The sequence below is a fragment of the Camelus dromedarius genome, chromosome 9, assembly GCF_036321535.1.
Source record: "Camelus dromedarius isolate mCamDro1 chromosome 9, mCamDro1.pat, whole genome shotgun sequence".
In the NCBI taxonomy this organism is placed as follows: domain Eukaryota; kingdom Metazoa; phylum Chordata; class Mammalia; order Artiodactyla; family Camelidae; genus Camelus; species Camelus dromedarius.
Window position 1 is genome coordinate 61,763,906 of NC_087444.1, and position 25,897 is coordinate 61,789,802.

Consider the following 25,897-nt stretch of genomic DNA (forward strand, 5'->3'; position numbering starts at 1 on the left):
TCAGAGTTTGGAGTCTCAGAGGCGGGACAGGTCCCTCCTCAGCAGGGTCACGGGGAGAGGACACAGCCTAGGGAGGAGAGAGGTGCCCACTTGGGTCCCCGGAGGTAGGCTGGGAGGGGCAGGGTCTCCCGGAGACACTGGCCTTGAGCATAGTGTGTCTGCACCTTGTCCTTCCGGGTAGAGGTGGCACCTGCAGGGGTCAAGCCAGGAGCAGCCGCCTGGTGGCTGATGCCCTTCCCCCTGCCTCCTGTCCCTGAGCACTGGGGGCCGGGTACCCATCTGTATGGAGCCTGACTCAGTGCTCAGTCCTCGGGGAGGCTCTGCTTGGGAATCAAGTAGATGGAGACACAGACTACCCCTAGGAGCCTACAATCATGGGAGGAGTGCTACAGGAAGAGAGGTGGCCCACTCTGGGACAAGAAGGACAAATACCACGTGGGGCTGTGACTTAGGTCTGCAGAGCTCAAGGTAGGGACAGTTCTGGGGTCAGGGCCCTTGAATCAGTTTACGCAGGAGGTGAGGATAGCAGGCTCTGCAGGCAGATGACAGGGACCCAGGCCAGAGCAGGTGATGAGAGCGACCTAGTCCAAGGAAGAGCTCGGAGAGGGTCCTGACCGGATCCACCACCCGAGATTCCCTAGATCCCAGCAGACCTGAGGAGTGGGGGTCGGGGGATGGATGGTGCACACAGCGGTGGGAGTTGACAATCAAGTTTCTCACTTTTCAAAGTGACTTTGGAACATCTAGCTGAAAAAGAACGCAGACAAATCAGTAAGAAATAACTCCAAAGAAAAATGGAAAAAGATATAAAGAGCCACGTTACAGAAGCGGATATCCGAGTAGCCAATGAACCTGTGAACAGCCGCTCAACCTCATTAACCATCAGGGAAATGCAACTAAAAACCATGGCGAGACATCACCATGCAGAATGGCAAAAAAAAACAGAGAAGACCAAGAGAGCCAGGCTTTGACCAGGGTGTAGATCCAACAAGAGCTCTCACCCCTGCTGGTGGAAGTGGGAATTGGTACCGCCATTCTGGAAAACCATTTGGCACTACCTGCCCTGGGTACCCGGCAGCGGCACCCTCCGGGATGCGAGATGCATTCAGCAGGCAGGTGTGCGTAGCATAATCACCCCGAACAGGAAACCATCAAACGTCCATCCGCGGGAGGATGGGTAAATGGACCACAGTGCAGTCACACGATGGATTACTGCAGGCATGTTGCACTTCGATTTAAACATTTCTAAAAATGACTTTGGGTTTGGGAAGAGTTGGGGGCTAAGGCCTTCGAGCTGCCAGGAGCTGGAGGAGAGGAGTGATGGCGATGGTGTTGTCGGTGGTGCGCTGTGGCTTTTAAAGCGTAAATCAGACCGTGACGCCCCTGTTTGTGGCTCTTGCGATGCATTCTGGCTGCACTTAAAATAAAACCCAGGCTCTTACCGGCCTCCAGAACCACGCATCCAGCCCCCGCCTGCACTTCCTCTCTGTCCTCACTCACTCTGCCCGGCCACCTTGCCCTTGCCAAGGTCACTCCCACCTCTGGAAGTCTCTCTGGCCAGATTTCTCTTCCTCCAGATCTTTATCTGGTTCATCTCGAGAGAGAGGTTCCCTGACCACCCTCAGAGCTGTGGCGTTAGCTGCACAGCCCCAGGGAGGCCCTCGGGGTCCACAAGGGTGACACTTTGGGGTCTGGTGCAGGGCGCTCCTTCCTTCATGTTACATTGCTTCATTTTCTTCATAAGTGTTCTCCAGGGTATCTGAAATGACCTTGTTCATCATCAATTGTTTGTTGTCTCCCACTAGAATATACGGCCCTTGAGGGCAGAGGCCTCACTCATCTACAGCACTAGCTTCACAGCCAAAGTCAAGACTGCTGCTGACTAATTAGTTGTGTTGAATGAATAAATACATGAACAGCTGCAAAGTGACGGTGGCTGTGGGAGTCCCCGGAGCAGGCGAGGCCCTCAGCCCAGAGCCTGCCTGCACGGCTACCCCAGCCAACACCTCTCTCCGGGCTGCTGGATAGATTACTGTTCTCTCCATTTTCCAGGTTGGCAAACTGAGGCTTGGAGACGAGAGAGGTGATGCCCACAAGTAAGAATAACAACCAAGATTGAAGCTTAAGTTTGTTCCCCAAATGCCCATCACTGGGCCAGCTCTGAGCCATCCCAGAATCACAGCCTCTGGAGTGAAACAAGAGGGCAGCCGGGGACACCCAGGCAGAGTACAGACCAAGGGACAGCCCTGTGGGGACCCGCTGGGAGCCCGTCTCTTCCCCTCCCTCCCATCTGAGAACGGTGCTGGCGGCTGTCACATCCCTCTAAGCTCAGACACTGTGTGTCTCGTCAATGGAGATAGATCCCACGGCAGTCCAAAGCCAGCTTCAAACCAGCTTGGCAGCACCTGGCCACACCGACCAGATCAAATTTGAACTTTCAGTGCCTGACAGGCCCCGGCTGACTTGGTCACGGGAGCTGCTAGGTCCATGCTTCCCGGCGTTCTCCACAGCCCCTGCTCCACTCCAGCCAGAGCGCCGGCCTCCTTCCTGGGGACACTGTGCCTCCTGGGCAGTCTGGGGTCCCAGGCTCGGCACCTCAGTAGCCCATGACTCAGTGTGTCCCCTGGGTATCCTGTACCCCTGTCCCATCTCCACCTCCATCCTCTGGACCCCGTAACGCAGAGAAACCTCAGGCAGGGAACAGTCCTATTTCCTCTCCATAGATCAGTACATCCCTTCTTCACTAGCCTGAAACCAAAGCTCTCTCCTCCCAAAGTGGCCTCTTTTATATCACCCAGCTGTCCCTTCCACAGGCCTGGTGCCCACCACACCCTCCATGCCCATCCGTTGTCTAATGAGCAGTTCCTGGTGGGGCAGCTGCAAAGGCACTGTGGCACTTAACAAGGAAGCCTTCACCCCATCCCAGCCCAGTTCCAACATGTGGAAACAACTGGTACTTATGTAAATCAGGAAGAAATAAAAGTCATACCCACTAAAGGCCCCAAACCCATTTGCCTCTTGGTGTGCCCTCAGGACACAGGACAGAAACAGCTGGAGCCAGAGCAGGTGCCCACAGGCTGCCCCCAGGGGACAGCAGGGATCATCAGCCTCCACCTCTGGTGCCTCCCCACACCACCGCCTGCCTCCCAGAAAGCCCCAGCAGGAGGGAGGAGCCAGGCTTGTTGGCCCACTGGGATTTGGGCAACAGCGAGGTGGGCTCATTGGAGCTGCCAAAATTTGGCATATCTGTTGAAGCAATGTGCTGGGTGAAGAAACCTGTTACTCAGAACTGCAGCCTCTTCTGGGTAGATTACAGCTAGCAAGGGAGGACCAAGAAGCCAGGCCATCATCCCTAATGGGAGCAAAATGACTGAGGGCTCTGCCCAGCTAGGTTTCAAGGGCAAGGCCTGGGCCCCGGTCTTCTGTCCTCCCCTCTGCCGATCCAGCTCCAAGTGGGCCGGTGAGTGGGGAGGGTAGAGCTCAGTGGTAGAGCGCATGTTTAGCATGTATGAGGTCCTGGGTTCAATCCCCAGTACCTCCATTAAAAAAAAAAAAAAGAACACCAAGGGTATTTAGCTATCAAATCAGGTTCCTGGGGGTGCTTTAACTAACAACTACAAACTTGGTGACTTAAACAAGAGAAATTTATTCTCTCACAGGTTTAGAGGCCATGACACCTGGCCTTGGGGTGTCAGCGGGGGCTGTGCCCTCCTGGGGCTCTAAGGGAAGATGCACGCCTTGCCTCGTCCAGCTGCTGGCCGCTGCCGTCAATCGTTTTCCCGGGTTGGTAGCCACATCCGTCCCATCTCAGCTATGCCTGTACATCAGTGCTCCTCTGTGTGCCCTCAGGTCTAATGCCCTCTGCCTGTCCCTTATAAAGGCACACACGATTGCATTTAGGGCCCCCCTGCATAATCTAGGATAAGCTCCTCCTCTCAAAATCCCTAACTGCTCAACTCTACTTCAATAAAAATAAATAAATTTTTAAAATCCCTAACTGAAGCACAGTTTTCACCATTTACGTTGATAGTCACTCTGCCATATATGGTCATATTCACAGGTTCTGGGGATCAGAAAGCACGTATATGTGGGGGGGGTGCATATTTTTCTGTATACTGCAGCCATTATCAATAACTTTGGATCTCAGGACAAGAATTGTTCCAATGGGATGCTCACAGCTTCCGAAGGACCAGGTGCCAGTATTGCCTCATTTGATACCTGGGGCAGGAGTGGGGGTGGGGACAGAGCAGAGATACAAACCAATGCTCATGAGGACAATGGAACAGAAGTCTGGAGGCTCCAGTCATCCCATTCTGTTTGACCCCCAACCCTACCCTGTCATGGAGCACTGTGGACATGGTCTGGTTGACCAGAGTGGAGACATGTGGAGTCTATGAGGCCTGGGGTTAACCCTGTTTCTGCCTCAGTCTTCTTGTAACACCAGCTCACATTAGGGTTATTCTGTGTATTTAAGAAAACAGCATATGAAGATACGCAGCTCAGGGTTTAGCAAATAGTAAGCGTCTAAGTCGTTGGTAGATATGATGACTTGCTTTGTTTAATTGCATGTGTCCCCGATCCCTCCCACATGCTAAGCACTGGGCAGTGGTGCAGTTTTGCAGGGAGAGCTGGCAGCACCACCTGGTCACTGGCACCTGCATCCATGGTACGAGTTCTCAGGGGCCACGCCGGTTGCTCCTCATCCATTCCCACCTTGGTGCCCTCATACCACAAATATACTTCGAGAACGTTCCAGGTGAGGTGCTGGAGTGAAGATGACACAATCCCTGCCCTCCTCTGCAGGAGCTCACAGGGCAGGTGCAGAAGGAAACTGTGTTCCAGAGTGAGGGTGTCATCAGAGTTGTCTGGACCTTGGAGGATGGAGCGGTGAAAAGGAGAGGCGGGTGATGTCTCCTAGAAGAGGCAATGCTTGAACTGAGTCCTAGGAGACGCGACCATTGGATACTTGAGCTTTAGCTGCCAATAGCTGCAAGAAAGTTTGCTAAAGAAATGTGTCTCTGGGGAAGGTGGTAGTGGGGATCAGGAAACGGTGGCTGACAACACAATGAAAGACCCTACTTGGGGACGCTCTAAAAACAACACTGATGACAATGATGTGGTCCCATGTATGGATGGTCAGAGCTCTGGCAGGAAATCTAGGGCACACCCCAGGGTGGCTGGAGAGACTTAATGATGGGATCACTCACAACGGTGTAGGGAGGCACTAAAAGAGAATACCGAGGGATAATCAAGCACCCCAGGGTTAGCAGCAGTGGAAAGCCATTGCCATTACCACCTCAAAGCCTGAAGGGTCAAAGAAGGAGCCGTTTCCAGACGCAGAGCTGTGGCAGTGGGAAAGGGACATCTGATGGGAACTGTGGCCTTCAGCAGGCGAATGCAGCCATTCCCAACCTAGGGCTCAGAAGGGAGAAAGCTGGGGCAATAAACACTGACTTCCCTCCGACATCCTTTCTTGTGGGCTGCCCACTGGCCATTCCCAACTGGAAATCAGAGGACCAGGAAGCCTGTGGATGAAGCCCTAATGGGTCAGCTTCCTGGAGCGCAGAGTGGGAGAAGAATGGGGAGCAGATCTGGAGGGGCAATCAGAGAACTTCTCCTAATGATGACGATGGTGATGAAAATGACGTTTATAATGAGGATGATGGTGGTGATGGGGATGATGATGGCGACAGTGATGATGGTGATGGTGCTGATGGTAGTGGTGACAGTGGTGGTAGTGACAGTGGTGGTAGTAACAGTGATGGTGATGATGGTGACAGTAAAGATAAATACCATTCTTGAATTTCTACGTGACCACTTGCTGTTGTAAGGGTTTTCAAGCTTCACACCAGCCCAATAAAATAAGGCAGTAGCTATTCTCAGAGACCTGGGAGATCTGCACATGGATCAATATGCCAAAATTGTCCTCTGCTCCCCAGGACCTCCCCCAAAACACATGGTTTGGCAAAGCACCTGGTCCTAGTGACTTGTGTTTTAATTATGTGTGGATCTGCTCATCTTCCTTACCTCTCTGTGAACTTCTCTAAGTAAGTTTGATGTCTGATGATTACTGAAACCCAGGGCTGGGCAGTGTCTGGTAGGTTGCTTGCCACTCAAGAATTGCTAAGCCAATGATGATGAGTGAGTGAGTAAAGGAATGAGTGAGTGGATCAAGAGAGACTTCATGACAACAGGTCATAGAGAGGAAGGTCCAGGACTCATACCTGCCCTCTGTGGAGCCCAGCCCATCACAGGGACTTAGCATATATTGGAGAAGGGCCAACACAGAAGGGCCAACACAGTGGGACAGTGGCATCTCCGTTTTCTCTAGAGTACGTTTCCTCCCGTCTACACAAGGACTGAAAAACATCCAAGCTTTTCAAAGCTATTTGATTCCCTGAAACTTACCCCCGTCCAGACTCTGAGCTGAGAGTGGGGATGTTTGCGCTACATCACAGAGCTACACATGGAAACCCACAGCCCAACATAGCTCAGAATTGCTAATCACCTTCGGATTGTTGTGTTAATAAGTGAAAATACAGAGAAACACAAACCTGTCTTCCTGTTAATGTTAATTTTGGTCCCAAAAAACGTTGCTAAAACATATTGCCAGGCCTGCCACAGATGTTCCTGCTCTTACACGTGCAAGATACTGAACGTGAGAGCTGGACGCTTTGACAGAATTTCTGTCGCTTTGATGATAACTGTGGTCCAGGCCGTTTTCCTAACACCGGGGTCTGACCGTTCCCCTGTGCAGAGGGGCATGGAGGGGCTGGCATGTAATTCTGTGTGTCCTATGACAACTTGTTTAGTAGTCTGATAAAAATAAGAGATTAAAAAAAATTAAGTTGAGCTGTGTCATCTCTCATCAACCCACCTGCTAATTTCATTATATGCAGAATGTCTATAATGCCCTGCTTGGTGGGCTCTAAGTAGAATCTCGGGGGGTTCTTCCCAGAACTCATTACGGTGAGAGATGACATGGCAGGACGTGTGTGGCTCTCCCGTCTGATACCGGGGTTTTAAGTAACCCAGATAAAAGATTTAGAGCCACTAATCACTACAAAGAACCAAGCAAAAGAGCACTGTGTTCTCGCCTCTTGTCCTAGTGTATCTTCACGGCGAGGTGGCCACTGCTTAGAACGGGAAGGTGTCATAACTTAGAGGGATTGCAAAAGAGGGAAGCCACCCAGCGTTCTGTGGCTTCCAGGCTTTGCCTTACCCTGTGGGCAGCAGATCCCTACGGACTTCAGCAAAGTGGGGGCAGGGGATGCTGTGACTAGGCGCGGGTATTAGGACCTGGACCATGTCATTGGTGCTGGGGAGCTGTACCCCCGGAGGCAGGGAGGGGTGTTTCCTTCCTGTCTGAGAGTTTTTCTTTCGAACCTCTCTGTGGTGGCTAGGATCTGGCTGGGTGAAGAGGAGAGAGACCATGGAGCAGCTCAGGGAGTGAGAACAGGGGGCCAGTGGGGCTCCAAGGAGCTAGACAAGAGTCAGCTACCAGGAGGGGGCGTCACGCTAAGCAGAAGGTGTGGGCAGGACCTCCTGGATCCGCACTAACAGAACTTGTGTGTGTTGAAGTGCCCGCTGACCCATGGGAGAAGTGCAGGGAGGAGGTGGCAATCCAGCCCCAGGCCAGGAAGCTCTTCAGGGGACCTTGTCCTCTTTCTAGTTATTTACTCATTTCTTTCCCACCCATTCTTCAACCAATTCCAGCAAGTGAAACCCTGGCCACCTCATCTTGGATGCTCCACATTGACTAATGAGTGCTGACGAGGAGCCTTCCATCCTGTGCCAGGCTGAGTGGGCAGCGACATGCTGGACTCCCAACAGAAGCTGGAAGGAGCTGGCATCCTGGCCAGAGCCACCAGCGCTCCAGCCCCTGTTGGCACCTCCACTGAAGGCGAATTCAGCATCTTGCCTTACAACTCCAGACCATCATCGCTGTTGTGTGGATTAAAGGAGTCTTGATAGCTGTACGCTCCAAAGGATGATGAAGTAATCTTTTATTACGCGTTGAGTGTGGGAATGGACTTGGCAATATCCCCAATGTGAGCGCCTCCAGCCTCTGCCCAGAGCCTAAGTAAGAACTTCAGATGTAAAGGCCTTCTCAGGAGGCATTTGCAGAGGGCTGGGTTCAAGCTCGGTAAACACCTTCCCAAATAATCACCCCAGCACTAGTGCTGTGTATCCAGCCAAAGTGGAGAGTGCCTGGGATTGTTTGCCAAGTTCAAGACCAGAGGGCTCCCGTTCCAGGGAGAGTTGAATCATCCAGGCAAGAGTCTTCAAGCTCCTCTCAGCCATATCCAGATGAAGCCTTCTTGGGGACAGGCAAAGGCGTTTCTCCCTTTCCTTTTACAAACGGACACACAACATTGCTGAATTATTGGTCGCAAGAGAATGCACAGCTTGCAGGGGGAACCCAAAATCCTAGGAAGGACCTGAGGATTGGCCCCGCACTCCCACTCCAACCCAGGAGCCTCATTCCCATTGTTTTCCAGGGAAGCAGAGGTCCTCAAAAGGAGAAAGGAGAAGCTGGGCTTTGCTGGTAATGCCAGGCACTCATCAGTTTCTCTTCAGAACCACCTTCCTTTGCAGCCAGAAGTTTGCTTTAACCCAAACTATAGTAGGACCACCATGTGTCAGACATGAGAACGGAAGGTCAGTTCATTTCTTAGACCAGTAATGTGTGTGTGAGAATCTTCTTCATGGAGGACAACCTACCACGGAAGTGAAACTCATGGGCTCTACGATAGGGAAATGTGATGGTTAATATAGTGCAACAACCACGGGACGGGGGCCTGGGACCCAGGTATTTGGTCAAACATATTTGGGTATTGCTGGGAAGGTATTTGTAAAATGAGACGAACATTTAAAGATGAAGATTTTGAATAAAGGAAATTATCCCCCAGAGTGTGGATGAGCCTCGGCCGATCAATTAGAGGCTCTGAGGAAGACAGACGTCCCCCAAGGAAGAGGGAATTCTGCCAGCAGACTGCCTTTGGACTTGAGTTACACTACCAGCTCTTCCCTGAGTACCCAGCCTGCTGCCTGACCCTGCAGATTTTGGACTGGCCAGCCTCTACAATCATGTTAGCCAATTCTTTAAAATAAATCTATGTATGTACATATGTATGTGTGCATGTATTTATATATGTATGTATGTTTCTTTCTTTCTATCTATCTATCTATCTATCTATCTATCTATCTATCTATCTATCTATCTTCCATCTGTTTATCTCCTGTGGGTTCTGTTTCTCTGGAGAACCAAACCCCGAGTAACACAAGTAGGAACGAGGGAGAAGGAAGCACTGTCTGCAGAGACCAATAGAGAACGGAAGATTCTAGCTGCCGCCAGCGTGCGGGGGTTGTCATAGTGACAATCTGTTCAACACGTGCCTTTTCCTTACCCAGCCTGAAGACAGGGGGCCAGGCCACGGGGCCCAGGTCTGCTCATTTACCAGGTGAGGAGTATGACGCACGAGAAACAGAATTCTGTGGCTTGTCCCGCTCTGAATGGAGACTGCTCTGAGGCCGAGCAAAATGACATCCTAGCTAGATGCTGTAATCGACAAGAATCACCGCTGGGATGGCCACCGAGACCCGCTTTCCGCAGAGCCGTCCGGCTCTAAACCTGCCACAGAGTGACGGCAGGTTGGGACCAGGTGTGTTCGGGGTGTTCCTCCCTGAGTAATGGGAATTGCTGGAAAATGGCAAAGAGCCAGAGATCCTCTGGTTTCCGGAGGGCTGGTGGGGGTCCATGAAAAGCACATCTTATTGTTTTTAAGGTCCATCTCAAGATGGCTCAACCTTTATGAAGGGAATCTGAGAGGTCAGCTCCCCGCCGCTGTAAAGGACTGATGCTTCCATGTTGCACAATTCGATGAGCCAGACATTTTGCTTTCTCTCCAATTCACATCCCCTGAAAGGAAGAGGTGCGCAGGCTACTGAAGTGTTTTGACTGAAGTGTCTTTGGTGTTCCCTTTCTAATAATGGGCTATATATTAGTACCGAGCAGTCTTTTTTTTTTTTTTCTTTTCTTTCGAGCACTAAAGTAACACCAGGACTCTCATTGCTCAAGAAACTGCTGAGCAGAATCTTCCGACAATGTGTCTCCCCGGCATTCCTTAACCCTATTGATAATGATAAAGTCTCATAAATCTAGGTAAATCTTTAATTACGCCCGCGGAACATGGCGATATTACGACTGTGACATAGTCATAAAGGGCACATTCCAAATTAGCTCCGTATACATTTTATGAATATGTAAGAGGGTAGAAGTGGCTAGAGTTACAAAGGAAAGACCAAAGGGGGGAAAAAAAAAAAACAACACTGTGTTTTGTCTGTCTTGTTGCAATCATCTTTTAAAATGGGATTTGAATTCCCTCTTAAAAATAATTGTTGGGAAAAATCCCATCTCTTGACTTCTACAATTTTTATTAAAATCCGCAGCATCAGCTTTGCTGAACCCGCTTGCATGTTTACAAAGCCTGCAGTCTGAAACAGAGGGAGCATCTTCCTCTATGTTAAAACACCTTTTGGAGTAAAAATTGTTCTTCTTTATATTAAGTATGTGTGAGGTATTTATAGAGGAAGGAGTCCTATTTTTATCAGACCCTAAGAAAGCCTACGGTTTGTTTCATTCCCTCTAAGCCGGGCAATTGCAGCCCCCTCCTTCCCCAACCCCTACATTTGGTTAGTAGCCCTATGCAATTTATTTTTATCATCAGCCAACGCATATATTTTTACTTGTGTGAATAATACAGAGAAAGATTAAGTTCTTTTATTTTGCTAATTAAACTGCATTTTTCAAACTCCAGTGAGGTAGTAAGTGACAGGATTAACAAGGGCACTTTGCAATTTTGCTGTTTTCCTGATTAGATTAGAGGGGTTTGATATTGGAGTAGGAGCTGATGAAGTGGTTTCCTCGATGTGAATGAATGCATGACCCTAGTTTATCACCGCGGCTTCATAAAGAAGTCTTCCTTACTGTCGAGAAAGCCCAACCAAGAGTGAAAATGACATTAGCAAAAAGCAAAGTGAAAGGTCAGTAGAGCAGGATGAGAAGGGGAAGGAAAAATGCATTCCTTTGCTTTTTTTTTTTTTTTTTTTCCCAAAGGGTTAAGGAAGATGGCTCGGTTACAGGCTCTGTGCTGGTGGAACAGTAAGCGGGTGAACTGAGCCTCAGAACTACAGGCTCCTGAGACAGGGATGGCTTTCTGAGCTCTAGACTCTTAAGGTAAAAATCTTATATTTAAAGAAACAAAAGTGGGGAGATACTAACACGCAGCAAGGGAAGGGCCACCTCCCTCTCCCCTGCAGCCTGCAGACTTGTTCCCGCAATCATGGGACTCCTGGAAGCTACCTGGGCTCAGAGCACATCTTCAGGGTAGTCAGAGCCAACCCAAGGGAGCAAAGGCCACCCCTCTCTTCTTTTGCGCACCTCCCAACCCCCTTCCCGACCTCCCAGCCCCTTAGGAAAGGCAACAGAAATGAAGGAGTGATGCCAAACAAGAAGGGGAAATCAAAGTGGAGGAGTGATTTGCCAAATCCTATTGTGGTGGCAGGGCAGATGTGGTGGCAGGCACTGGGGCAGGGGTGATGACAAGCTGAGAGGGGGCTGGGGAGCAGCTGGGCCAGCTCAGGGCTGGGTGCCCTAGTGTGGTAAGTCCAGGCAAGGCCACTGTGTGTGTATCATATTATTAGCCTCCTCCTCCCCAAATTCCTAAGGCTATCTTCCCTATAAACACATTTTCTTTTTAATAGAAGATACTTTGCATGCAGCAAAAGGCACCTAAGTGTACAGATGCTTGGATCTTGACAAATACATACACGTGTGTAATCCACATCCCCATTAGGGGATGAAAGATTTCCATTACCCTAGAAAGTTCCCTCATGCTCCTTGCAGGCCAGTGCCTGCCCTCCCACCCACTCGAGCAACCGCTGCTCTACGTTGTATTACATGCACTAGTTGTGTCTCTTCTAGAACTTTATATAAATGGAATCCGACAGAACGCATTCTCTGTGCCTGGCTTCTTTCTCTCAGCACAATGTTTCGGTGACTTTCTCTTTGCTCTGGACGTTAAGTGTTTATTCGTTTTTATTGTTGAGTTGTATTTTGTTGCATGAATCTATCATGAGATTTTTTTATCTGTTGCATTTTTGATCGGCATTTGGGCTGCTACCAGTTTGGGGCAATTACGAAGAAAGTTGCTGAGGTCATTTTTGCCCAAGTCTTTTGCAGACGTGTGTTTTGATTTCCCTCGAGTAAATGCCTAGCAGTGGCACCGCTGTGTTGTAGACAGTATGTTTATTCTATGAGAAACCGCCATACTGTTTTCCAAAGTGGTTACACCATTTTATACTTAATCAGACACTTATGAGAGCTCTGAAATCTGCTTGTTCCATATCGCCACCAACGTTTAGCATTGACTATCTTTTTGATTTTAAGCCTTCTAGTGAGTTATTCTTGTGAGTGTGTACACCTCTCCAAACAGGGTTTTAATTTGCATTTCACTGATAACTGCTGACTACTGATCAGTTTTTCCTAGGCTTAGTAGTCATTCCAATGTCTTCCTTTGCATTTTTCACATTATTGCCCATATTTTATTTTGTCACCTTCCTATTATTGAGTTGTATGAGTTCCTTATATGGTCTGAATACCAGTCCTTTGCCAGATATACATATTGCGAATTCTTTTCTCCTAGTCCAGTTGCCAATCACTTTATCTATTTTTATTAACATGCAGAAATGCTGACCTCTGTTGATGTACAGTTCTATGACTATTAAAATAGGGATAGATTCATGTGAACAGCACTACAATCAGGACACAGAATAGTTCCATCACTCCACAAACTCTTTCTCTGCTGTCCCTTTGCAGTCATGCTTTGCCACTCCTGACTTCTGGGCACCACTAATCTGTTCTCTGTCTCTCTAATTTTTATCAAGGAGAATTCATATAGTCCATTTGTATGGATGAAACCTTTTGAGGCTGACTTCTTTCATTCTGCCTCTCTTTGAGATTTATCGAAGCTTCTGTTTGAATTTGCGTACTTTTGTTTCTAATAGAAGCATTTAAGGCAATACATTTTCCTCTAAGTACTGCTTTAGCTATATACCATAAAATTTGATACGTTATATTTTCATTATAAATTATTTTTAAATATTAGTCATTTCCTATGGTGATTTTTTTCTTTTGACTAATAAATTATTTAGTAGAAGTGTGTAGTTTATCTCCAGATAATGTAAGAATTATCCCAATTTTTTGCTATTTATTTCTTACTTTAATTTCATGTGATGAAAGAAAATACTCTATGATTTTAATCTTTTGAAATGCATAGAGACTTGCATTATTGTCTACCTTAAGTTCTGCCTTGGTGAATGTTCTAGAAAATAATATGTTTTATGAAGTTATTGGATGTCATGTTCTGTAAATGTCAGCTAGGTCAAGTTGGTTAATTGTGTTCATCTTCTGAACTTTATTAAAAAGAAGATTTTATCTACTTGCTCTGTTGATTGCTGAGAGAGGAGTGTTGCACTCTTTAGCTATAATTGTGGATTTATCTTTGTTTTCCTTTTTGTTTTCTTTTTCCTTTGTATTTGGAAACTTTGTTATCTAGTCCATATACTTTTAGTATTGCTATTTTTCTTGACGGATTGCTCCATTTATCGTCATTAAATAACCTCTTTAACTCTGATAATATTCTTTTCTTAAAATCTCTGTGCCTGATAGTAGCCATGCTAGCTTTCTTATCCTTACTATCAACATAGTACATACTTCCCCATTCTTTTACTTTTAACTGTTTCTCTGTATTTCAAGTATTTCTCTTGTAATAGCATATAGTTAGATCTTGGTTATTTACCAAGTCTGACAATATCTTCCTTTAGTTTGATTAAAGTTTGGAACAGCTGAGATGGTTCAAACTTACAAGACAGGATGCTAAAGACAAAATTGTTTCACAGAGAAGGAGTCCTAGCAATTTGCATAGTGGTTTCCTTGAGGTTTTGGCTGAATAGTAAGGATGCATTCATACATGGTATAACTTTGCAAGACCCTCCCCACCTCTGCCACCAAAAAAAAAAAAAAAAAAAAAAAAAAAGCTACAAGAGACAATGTGAACTGAATGGAGATTTCAGATGACATCCAGAACTGGAAGTCATAGAAATTTTGGACAGCCAAGATGGAGAAACCTCTCTAAACATTCCAGGTGTTCAATTGAGACCCCATAAAGGCCAAATCTTTAAAGTAAGATATTTCAGCTTCACAGTAAGGATGACTCTACCGCCATCCTAACAAAGACTAAAAGCAAGTTCTAACATGACCAAATTGATCCCCTAGGAAGCTAAGTATTAACCAATCTCAGTACTCTTTAGAGGAAGATGACTAAATACATTCTCAAATATGTAGCATTCATAATAGCTAGTACACAATGAAAAAAATAATATATTCAAAGAAGAAGGAAAATTTGGCTTATCACCAGAAAAGATAAAACTTTTCTATAGAAATCGACCTTAAGATAATACAGTTATTGAATTTAGAAAACAAAGACTTTAAAGCAGCTATTATAAATATGTTTAAGGACTTAGAAAGTTTGGATAGAATGAGTGAGCAAATAGGAAATCTCATCAGAGAAATAAAAACTACAGACAAGACAAGTGGAAACTTTAGACTAGGAAAACATAATATTTGAAATGAAAATTTCAGTGGATGAGGAGATAAAATAAATACAATATACTCGGTTAAACCAAAAGAAGAAGGGAAACAAATGAAAAAGTAGCAAACCACAGATGGCATATTTAGAAAAAGAAAGATGGTTAATACTCCCAAAGTATGGCCTGACATGTGGGTCTCAACTGCACCCCTGTGATGTTGACAAAGGCGTAAGTACTTCCTTCAGCAGGAACTGGGTAAATGTGGTGCTCACCTCAAATGTGTGAAAATAGATGCTTCATAAGTTTCCCCTAGTTTTACAGTTGTTTCTGGTGGGAAGATGAGTCCAATGCCCTTGTTTCCATCATGGTCAGGCCTGGATATTAGCACATATGATCTTACAGTTAATACAGTGCTTTCCTAATCCTTCTTCATGATGTTTATTTATAAATATTTTATTCATGAAAAACATAGCATTTTTGTACTTAAAGTTATGTTAGTATTGTCCTATATTTTAGAAATAAAACATATTTCTAAATATATATTGTAAATACATAATATAAATACATTGTATATAAATAGACTATAAATATATAGTATGTTATGAAAATATAATCTATTTCTTATTTTTGTTATCCGTCATTAATCTTGGCACCAACTTAATTCATGTTCACAGCTGCATAGTATTCCACCATCCCTATAACGCACATTTTGTTTACCCCTTTCTCTTGGTTGATATAACACTGCAGTGAAAACCAGGGAAGATATCTCTGGGGCATATCAAAGTGGTACACTTTCTTCAGTTGTATTTAGTAGGTTGACATGACAGTTTTTAGGCATTTGCTAAAAATACAGTAGAGAAAGCAAAGCCAGCAAGATAAACAACACAATTTAAATTTAAAAATCAACATTTTAATAGAAAAAGCTAAAAAAAAGAAAGAGAGAGAATAGACAAGCTATAACCCAAAGAAGAAGTCTACATGGACAGGACCCACTGTCTTAGGTCTAATCTTCTCTGACTAAGGATTAGTGTCTGTGGCTAAACTGAGCAAAAGCTAACATGGCCATTGTCATTGTCAACCAGTCAGCGTCTGGAGGGAGGACCAAGCACAGTGCATGACCCCCCCTCCTCCCAGCCCAGCCTGGCCAGCCTCTCCCTTTCATGGACTTCCTCTTTCTTCTCCAGACAGCTACCATCAAGGTTTTTTTTTGTTTGTTTGTTTGTTTGTTTTCAAAGTGGGAAACTACTTCTTTTAAAACAAATTACAGTATTAAATTTTAGAAAGCAGTGAGATCCATTTTTTAATGGAAATAACATCTTTTGCCATTTTTTCTAAATACAAAAACCAATAGGATCTTTAAGAAAATATTAGAAAAAAAGATAAGCTAATATAGAACATTTTATAAAACAAAATTTACAAAAAAATTATTTTAAAATGAGTAATGACAATATTATAATACCATATAGTGTCTTCCAGGAAATGCATATATGAATAGATAGATGATAGGCAGACAGACAGATAGACAAAAAGAAATCATATTCCTTTTTAATTTCACTCTATATACTGTTTTGCAATTTTCTTCATCAACACTTTCCCTAAATATTTTCCATTAAAAAAAAATTCTACTTCTCTGCATTTAACAGCCGTTAAAATAGTATTCCATTGTTTGTGACTACCATGATTTTGTATTTAATCAATCATTATTGGACTGTTGGATAAATCCTAATTTTTTTTCTGTTAGATGTGACACTGAGATGCCTATTGCTGGGCTAAACATTTGTTAACGTATATGACCATTTTCCTAGGATACATTCTCAGATATAGAATCGCTAGACCAAATATTACTCATTTTTAAGGTCTTTAATATGTATAGCTAAATTATCTTCAGAAACTTTCTATGATGGAATCTCTGAACAGAGATTTCTAAAGTCAGTGCATAAGACAACAGAATTGTGTAAATTGAATGTGCTGACTCTATGCCTCTGCTCCAGCAAATTTCGTTCCTGCCAGTATTTTCTCAAATTACCCCAACCAAGGGTACACTGTTGGCTTTTATTTAATCTTTGGAAGTTTTTAGACAGAATGTTGACCTACTGATGCCATAGTACACATTACTCGATTTCCAGGAAAATAGAACACTTTTCCCAGCTGACTGGCTGATCCGTCACGATTCCTGCCCTTTGCAGGATTAGAAGGTGTGCTCCATGCCCTGCCTGGTGCCCTGCAAGGGTTGCATGGTGACTTGTGTCTCTTCTCCTCAGCAAGTCTCCACTCCTCGGGGTGAGATGGGACCCCTCCCTCCCTGGGACACCAGGAGCCAGACAGACTACACAGGGACCCCGAAAGCACCTAACATGCTGGGTGGTATGAATTTTGTCATGACACGGCAGTAAGGATGCAATTTGGGATGCTTTGAGTTCTCAGGAGGATGACAGTCCCTCCCAGGCTCTGCAGTTGTGTTCCGCAGGGGTTAGGAGGTGGGCCAGCGACACACTGTCCCTGAGAGCTTTCTGATCGCTTCCTTGTGGTTTGCTCCTGGACACAACTGCCTTTTCATAGCTATGACTTATTCTCCACTATTCACCACGATTCACATTCAGCTTCCCATGGTCTTCTGGGGAAGCGCAGTATTGAGAAGCCGCTGTTCCCCCGGCTTTGTGCTTTATTCTTGTTACTTCACGTAATTCTCACAATCAGCCCGTGATACAGGGACTGATGGGGTTTATCACTTAAACATGTGCACTGGACCGAGGCACAGAGAGTTTGAGGGACTCCCCACTAGTATGTGGAAGTCCCCTCTTCCTGTCCCTCTTGACTCTGCTCTGGACACAGCTCACCGTGTCTCTGCATTCGCTCCAAGGTGTCACTGCCTCCCCCATCCTTGATTCATCTCTATTCTCCCGAAGGGCCCTGAAAAGCCGGCCACTGATGTGCCTTGGAACTCAGGATGCAGGGACCCAGGGAGCCCTTCTCACCAGAGCCTGAACCCCAGCAGCTCTCTTTCCCTCCTGCCCCCAGAGCGGCTCGAGCTGAGCCTGCCACTCCGACGAGCAGCATGTGGCTCCAAGCGCCAATCCGGAGTCTGCCATTTGTTTCCGATCCATCACTTCCCAGCCCAAAGAGAGGAATGACTGCCAGACCCTCCATCTGGGGCAGACTCAACCCAAACAGAGGCTCCTGGGCCCCCAGCCTGGGCCCCTCCTCCCACCTGGCTGCCAGCTCCCTCCCGGCTCCTTCGCACTTTGAATCCAACTCCACCGTCTCAGGCTTAGCTGGTGAAAACTAGGCTGCCTTTCTGAAAATGTTTCTGGACAGCCGAGCTAGGAACTCTCCAGTTTGGAAATAGTGTTCAGGTGGCTGTAAAGACACATCTAAGGCTATGTTTTATTCTTCTAGGGGGGAAAATCTGGAGAGGTGAATGGATTGATGGATGGATGGATGGACGGACGGACGGACGGACGGGTGGGTGGGTGGGTGGGATTTTCTCACTGAACAAGTACCAGTATGGGCAGAAGCAAAGCAGGTGACACCAAAAATGTATTTTATTTGGTGAGGAAAGAGGGTTCTTGCAAAAGCAAGGCCAGGCCTTATAATCTTCAGGCCCCCACCTTCATCATTTGGGGAATGACATCGGGCCCTTCACCTTTCGTATATGCCCTTCTCTCCCCAGGGAATGAAGACCTGGTAACGATTTAGACTGCAGCAAGAAAATTTCAAGAGACTCTTTAAAAATAACTTTCCAAAAGAGTCATTTGATAATGGTAGACATAAACTCAGTAATAGAAAAGAATCTTTCTTTGCCATTTTATTCATGTGAAATCTTCTGTAATCAATAAGTATTTATTTATCACAGACAAGATTAGGCTACGGAGTGACAGGATTCCACCTGTCTCTGGAGAAGATCTTTAAAGGAAAAGACGTGTTCCTGTTTTGTGAATTTCAAGGGCCCGGAGGCAGGTGAGTTGTTCAGACAACCCCTGAGCTCAGTTCCAATTTTCTGGTGCTACACAAGAAATCATATCAGGAGAGTGTTCGAGATTTCCTTTTTAAAATATTTTTATCTTTGAAACATTTAGTAACACCAGTCTTCTTCCAAAATTACAGGAATTTTCCTTTAAGACTAGTAGGGAAGAGCAGAAAAAAAGTTAAATTCGAAAAGCTCCAGATATAAACTGGGAGCAGGCGAGAGACCATTATTGCCGGTGTCTGTCTTCAGCCATGGAATCATTAACATGAAATGCCTTTTGATGAATGCATTGAAAAAAAAGTGATTATATATTAAAGTGTAAAAGTCTCTTCCTGCACTATTTAAATTACTTTACAATGCTGATTAAAATAACAGAACATTATAGCTTGCTTAGCTAAACATTCTATTTCCAAATCCATTTCCAATTGCTTCCCTTCAATTTGAACAATTTTTGAGCAATTTTATTGCTATTCATACCTGCTTGATTTTTTTATTAGAAATTAAAGTACACATGTTTTTATCAATGCTGCAAAGTGCTGCAAAGCTTAACTCTTTTTACGCCATTCAGAACCTTTGAATCCCAGGGAAAGACAGCCTTTTTTTTTTCCTCTCTTCATCTGAGGGCTTCACTTGGACAGAAGATGCTTAGAAATTATCAATGCAGAATGACATTGGAGATCATGGGAATGATTTTTCAATTTACGTAAAGAGAAACTGAGACTCACAGAGGAGCAACGTCTTGTCTAATATCACAGTGAAATTTTGTGATAAATCTACAAATTGACCCGTTGGCCCCTAACAAACTGCCCCTCTCCAAGTCTCTAAGAGAGAAAAAAGGGTTGGCCAATTGGATGGAGAAATTTCTGAGGAATTGTTCCCATGGTCTCAAATACCTGCTACTTGTCCATGCTACTGTTTGGTGCAGTGAGGGAGGAAACGCTCAGCGGACCGACCCTTCAGCCATACATGGCCAAAGCACACAGGTCTATAAAATAGTGCATTTGTGTGATAATCTATCTTGAACCTCATCTGGCCATGGAATAGTCCTGTGCATGACCCAGGGCAAGTTCCTTGGTCTAAAAACAGAATTGTCCTTGTTGATTATAGAAACTCTCTCTGCCCTCCTTACCGCCATGCCCCCATCACCATGCACAGACCCTCGCACAGAGAAGATGCTCAAGAAATCTCCACCAGATGAATGAATGAATGAATGGACATCCCTCCACCATGTAGGGTTCTTGGATTTCAAGCAACAGGAATTGACTCTGGTCAATGAGAGGAGGATTGGGGTCACTTAGGGAACAAAAGCTCGGCTGAGTATGGGATCTTGGGAAGGATGAGGTTGAGCAGCCCCAGCACCCGGGCTATAGGAGCAAATGCTGTCTTTCCTGGCACCCTACCAGATGAACCAGCTTCAATCATTTCCCATCCTGGTCTCCCTCCTCTTAACTTTCAGACTCCCAGGAAAGAGAGCCCAGTATCACATGCCTGTCCCTTGGCAAAGAAGGACTTGAACGTTCTCCACTAAGTCTGCATATATGGAAAGGGATGCGCATCAAGGAAAATCAAGGTGGTATTGCCAGAAAAAAAAAAATTGAATTCTGAGCAGACAAAAACAACATGTCTTCTATACGTTTTGCAGTCTTCTGTAGAGGAAGGATAACATGTAACTTGCAGAGTTGGTATGAGAATTGGAAATAGCTACAATGCTCTGCCTATAATACAGGGAGCACACCTTGCATGGGGTCTGGTTTTATATAGAGGCAGGGAAGTCATAGCCTGCAGCAAGGTGTGGCTCTCCAGCCACTAAAACCCAGTCTATGACTGTGGCAGGCTCTCTCCCTGTGGCGTCTGACAACACACAGCTTATGCCCTGCCACTGCCTTCATCAAACCATTTATTCAGTCGGAGCCAAATTGTCGAAGGCCCAAGGCATGCTGATATTTTAAGACATAGGAGTTAGAATCAGGTGTAGCTGAGACTGGAGGAACCGAGATGGGAATGGGGAATGGTACATCTGAAGGTAGGAGTGCGGTCAGGATGCTGATGCCCAGAGCGCCATGAACACGATGCTGTGGCTGGGGACCCCAAGACGGACTCCCCACTTGCCAGATGCTAAGTCCAAGGCCACTGACAGATTTTCTGGCAGAATTCAAATGAACTCAAGAGCCCAAAGGCAGAAACCTGAGTGGCTCCAGGTGGAAAGCCAGGAACAGAGCCTGCCAATGGAACTGAGCCACCTGGGCACCACCAGCTTGCTGAGATTAACTGATATCCTAAATTGAACACAGAGTCAGGAGACCCAGATTCCAAAAGCAACAGGAGCAAAGAAAATGAGGGAGATTCCTGGGTGTTCAGCACAACTAAGGATTATGTGGTGCTGACTATTTGCCGGTTTACCCGCTGGGGAGGCAGGACAGAGTAGGGGATAGAGACACCGCCCCTGAAGTCAGATCATCCGGGCTCTGAGTCTGGTTCTCTCACTTGGTTGTATGTCTTTGGCTTGGTCTCATAACCATCCTAAGTGGGGTTACTAGAGTAGCTACCTTTGTGCATGTTGGGGAACTGAGTTAGATGATTAATGTCATGTGCTAAGTACTGGGGAGGTGTCCAAGTAGCATCCGTTATTGTTCTTATTGTCCTGTTGGTTCTTAAGCCTTTCCATGCCTCATCTCTTATCATCCTGAGGGTCTGAGGCAGTGCTAGGGAGGGGTCAAGCAAGACAGGCAGAATGCGAGCTGAGCCTTGGAATATATAAGGATGCTTTGAGGGCAGGAGGACTGGGAATGGTGTTTGTCAGCCAGATGGAATGAACAGTGAGGGCTAGCCTGACTCCAAGCTGATGGATTCCTCAAATACAAGAGCTGATTGCTCCCACCCACTCCTCCCACTTCGTGGCAGGACCCCAGCCAACATGTGCTGCATGGGGCTGGCTTGGTGCAGAGTTCCCACCTGGGAACAGAGGGAGGGGAGGCCAGACCAATAATCTGAGCCCTTTGGAGGCAAAGTCTGCCAGGAAAGAAGGCGGGACTTGATTCTGGAGTAGACAGCAGGACACAGATCTTCTGAAGGACACTTAATCCAAGAGTAGGTACTTGGTAGATGGGGAGACAGTGAGGGACCCTCTAAAACAGGGAAGTAAATGCGGGGGGGATGGAGACAGAGCTGGTCAGGGAACCCAGGGCAGAGCTTGGTCTATGGCTGCCCAGGCCTGGGTGAGAAGGAGCCTCGCAGAGAACAGAGATGGGAAGTTCTGCATGTGATGCCCTGGTGCCAGGTGCTCAAAAGGGCCCTGCACATGTCTTCCTCCTTGAAATCTTCTAGCTACCCCTCTTCACCTGAGGAATCCCTACTCGTCCTTGGGGACTCAGCTCAGGTGCCTGAGGGACTCCCTCTGACACACCAGATAGACGGGTCCCTCTGTTCTAGGCTCACTGAGCACCAGCATGATTAGGTGGAAAAGAGGATTGTAGGGGAAGAAAGGCCAGAAGCCCACACGGGAGTGGTTGACCATGGTGGGTCCCGGCTGGTGCAGACCCACCTCTGAGCAGTCAGAGGTGTGAGGGGATCGAGGCCCAGTGCCGGAGACAACTCGTTGGGAAGTTCTGGTGCCTTTCCCCACAGCAGGAGATGCCGGTGGGGTTGGAGTCTCCAACCCTCGCCTTTCCTCACTGCCTCAGGCCTCAGCCAAGGTCGGACCACACTCCTTGAGCTTCTTGAAACGTGTGGAGGCATTCCTGGCATCACTGGGGTGGATTTAACCGAGCGAGTGAGAAGATCTGATGGAGGGCTGGGAACCCTACGATGTTTCTTTCAACGCAAACGCCCACACGAACCACCGTTTCCTTCTCTGAGAAATGTCAACAAATTACAGATCTGCGGTTTGAAAGAAAACAACCTCAAGTAACGTGCCGTTCTGGTGAGGCCTAAATTCACATGTAAAATATTATTCGACTAATTAAAATGGAATTAAATGAATATAATGTTAGCTGTGTCTACTGTTTAGCATAAAAAGTTGTTAAATATATCATCCTCTGGGTTCCGAACTGGCAGCAGATTTTAGCAATGTTTAATTGTAAGAAATAGCCATGTACTACTTAATTGCATAACTAGGTGGAACATAAAAATCACAATTACATGAATTATATTAAGTAAAATATGTTAAAATAGTTTGTTTTTCGATGGTGGAATTTTATGGACACCATAATGAAACTGAAGTACATTTTTAATTACCTAATTATTGCTATTTTCAAAGTCCATTTACACCATAATTGTTCCTGTTTTCATAGTCCAAAGAGTCCTTGACAGAAAGACTCAGTAGGATCTAAAATAAGAATTCATACTTCAGACAACTCCTGCTTGCGGTCCCACCCTCCCCCCGCCATCTATAAAAACGTATCTCGGACCCATTTGTTCATCGTTTATTCAACAGGTAATTATGTATATGAAAGTGTTGGGTATAGAAGAGGGGTATGGAAATGAGGGAGGAGATCTGTTTCCAGCCCTCAGGCAACCTATAGTCAGGTAAGATCTACTACATTCGATGCAGAATAAAAATGTGGGCAGGAGACAGATAGTGATGCTGACTGCCCTCCCAGGAGCTCAGCAGATGATGATTGTGGGCTGCAGGGATGGAGGCTCAGGCAGGGCTGGGTGGGGATGGAGCAGGGGGTGGGGGGAGGTGAGGAAGGGCATCCCAGGCTCCCACTGGAACCAGCTGGAGCAAGGATCCAGAGGAAGGAGAAGCAGGTGGGATGAGGTATTGGGGAGCAGACAAGTGTGGCGGTGGCAGACAGCCATGGGAAAACAGGGGAGAGATTCTGTTGCAAAGCACAGCCAGGACCAGACTCAGAGCCAGCGGGGCAATCCCAGCAGGGAGGAGGGGAGGAGAAGTGTGAGGCTGCACTCAGCACTTGGGGCCCTATGTGAGCTGAGGGTGAGGGAGCAGAACCTGCAGGACTCTGAGCGTGTGGGAGACAGTGGTGACGGAAATGGAAGAATCAGGGGAGAGATGGCCTCAGTGAAAAATAGAATTTGGTCCTGAACAGGGGAGATATGAGGTTATAGAAGGACATCTGTAGTAGGCGCGGGGTGGGATGCAAGTTTTCTCTGCAAATCAACCCCTTTAAAACTTTAATTTTCCCATTTTAATCTTGAAAGAGCATTCAAGTTCAATTTTTTTTGGTGGGGGAGGTACCAACTATAGACAGTAGGAAAATTTTGAGATGAAACCATGAAATGTTAGGGCAGTTTCTTACCACACATACTGGGTTGGTGTGATTAAAAAAAAAAAATAGTCATCTAGAAGAGAAGCAAATTACATTAAAAGAATGGGTGTGAGTGTGCTCATGGGCGCAGTCCTCACTCTGGGCTCTCCCCCCACCCATGACGCCACTGCTCCTGGAGTTTGGCTAAATACTCTTCCTTTGAGAGTTTGAGAAAAGCCCATGAATTGCAAATATAATTGTTGGGGAATTTTATTTTTTTAATCTGTTTTTTATTTTTCACATCTCACTTTTCCTCTGTGCACCAGGAGCCCTGAGCACGTACCAAGCGTCTCTGTTTGAGCATCACTACAGAGACCTGAATGCCAAATCCTTGGTGATGGCCAGAGAACACTAGTCCTGACCAGTTCTCCTAATTTTCAAACCAAAGAGAGTGGGACAAACTGGGTTATGTTCTGGAACACCTGGTTGGTTGTTCCAAGTCCTTCGAAGCCCTCAAAGAGCTCTCCATCAATCATGTTATTCAAAATAAGTCTTTCTGTTAGGGAAACGGGTCCCGGTCATAGAGTAACTGGAGACTACATGAGTCACTGTGGTTAAGACGGATCATTGAATTCTTCACTGATGCCTCTTCAGAGTTGGGACGTCACAGGGTCTGAAGAGTGATAGTGACACCAGCCAACAGGAGCCACCTTTGGTGGCAGCATGGCCTCAGAGAGTGCCTCTGCTCCACTGGGTCCTTTCCTCAGGAAGTAAGCTGTGTGGAGGGGACAGAGCTCATTACGAAAGCAGGGCCTATAGTCTTTAATGATTCTTGAACTTTATTCCAGCTCAGGGAAAGGAAGACATCTTTGTACTCACAACTGGATGAGCTGTTTTGCCTGAGTTGACTAATGGATTTTACTCTAACATTCCAGGGATAGGCCTGGGTGTCCTGAAGACATGTCTTGATGTTCTACTCAAGACTCCGGCATTACATGGTCACCCATAAACTGTCCCGTCTTTGCCAGGCAATTCAAGTGTAAGGCAATTCAAATTTTATTTTTTTAAAAGCCTTCCAGCAAGTACCAAACATTGACACGACTTACATAATGTTATAAGTCAATGTCATCTCAATAACAACTAAATAAATAAAAAGGAATTAGTTAATTTTAAAAAAGGAAGAAAGAAACTCCATCACTCGGACAGGTACTTACAGTGCCCTGATGTGCCAAGTGGTTCCTAAACAGTTGTCTACCGCACTCAGGGTTGGTGTTGGGTGCATGTGCTGCCAGTGATACTATCTACTGATAATATTTTTTTTTCTTTGATGCGAGTTGGATTTTGACTTAAACAAGTTTGCTTAGAAAGGAGAGTTTCTATCACGAAATAGGAAGTCAGAATCATCTGCCACATGTTGTGTGTAACCAGAACAACAATGCAAGGAAAACATATCTATTAAATGAGAAGTGCCTATCCATGGACCCCCTAAAATAACCGTAGACAGCATGAATGGTATAAGTGTATGCAAGAAATAGCAGGAAGTTGTGAACTTTAAAAGAATTAAAACTCTGAAGATAGCTCGTGACAGTTGTGTGGTTTTACTATAAAATGAAAGAGTTTTTTTTTTTAATGTCAGTAAAAATCCTTATGAAAAAAGTCTCTGATATCTTTCCCTTCCTTCCACGCATTCTAAAATAAAATACGCCACTGTTTTGTGTAAAGCAACCTTGTGTGGGCAAAATATTCATGACAGGCCCAGGTCAGCGGAGGTTTCTGAGGATAGTTTAGAATAAAACATACATCGTGTTTTATACATTTAGCATCTCCATATCTGAGACAGTGATATCTGGGGTCACTGATTAAAATTTAACTCAAATATCAGCCAGTGGAATTCCAGCATCACCTTTTTTAGAAAGAGTGATTATATAATTAAGTTGTATTAATACTTTTGTGATGATGCAATTAATTACCCGTGAAAGTTTAAGTACATAATATGACATTCGCAAGGTGCTACCCCCGAAACTCAGAAGTCCACAAGTCAATAGCTTTATGACTGTCTCATGGACACCAC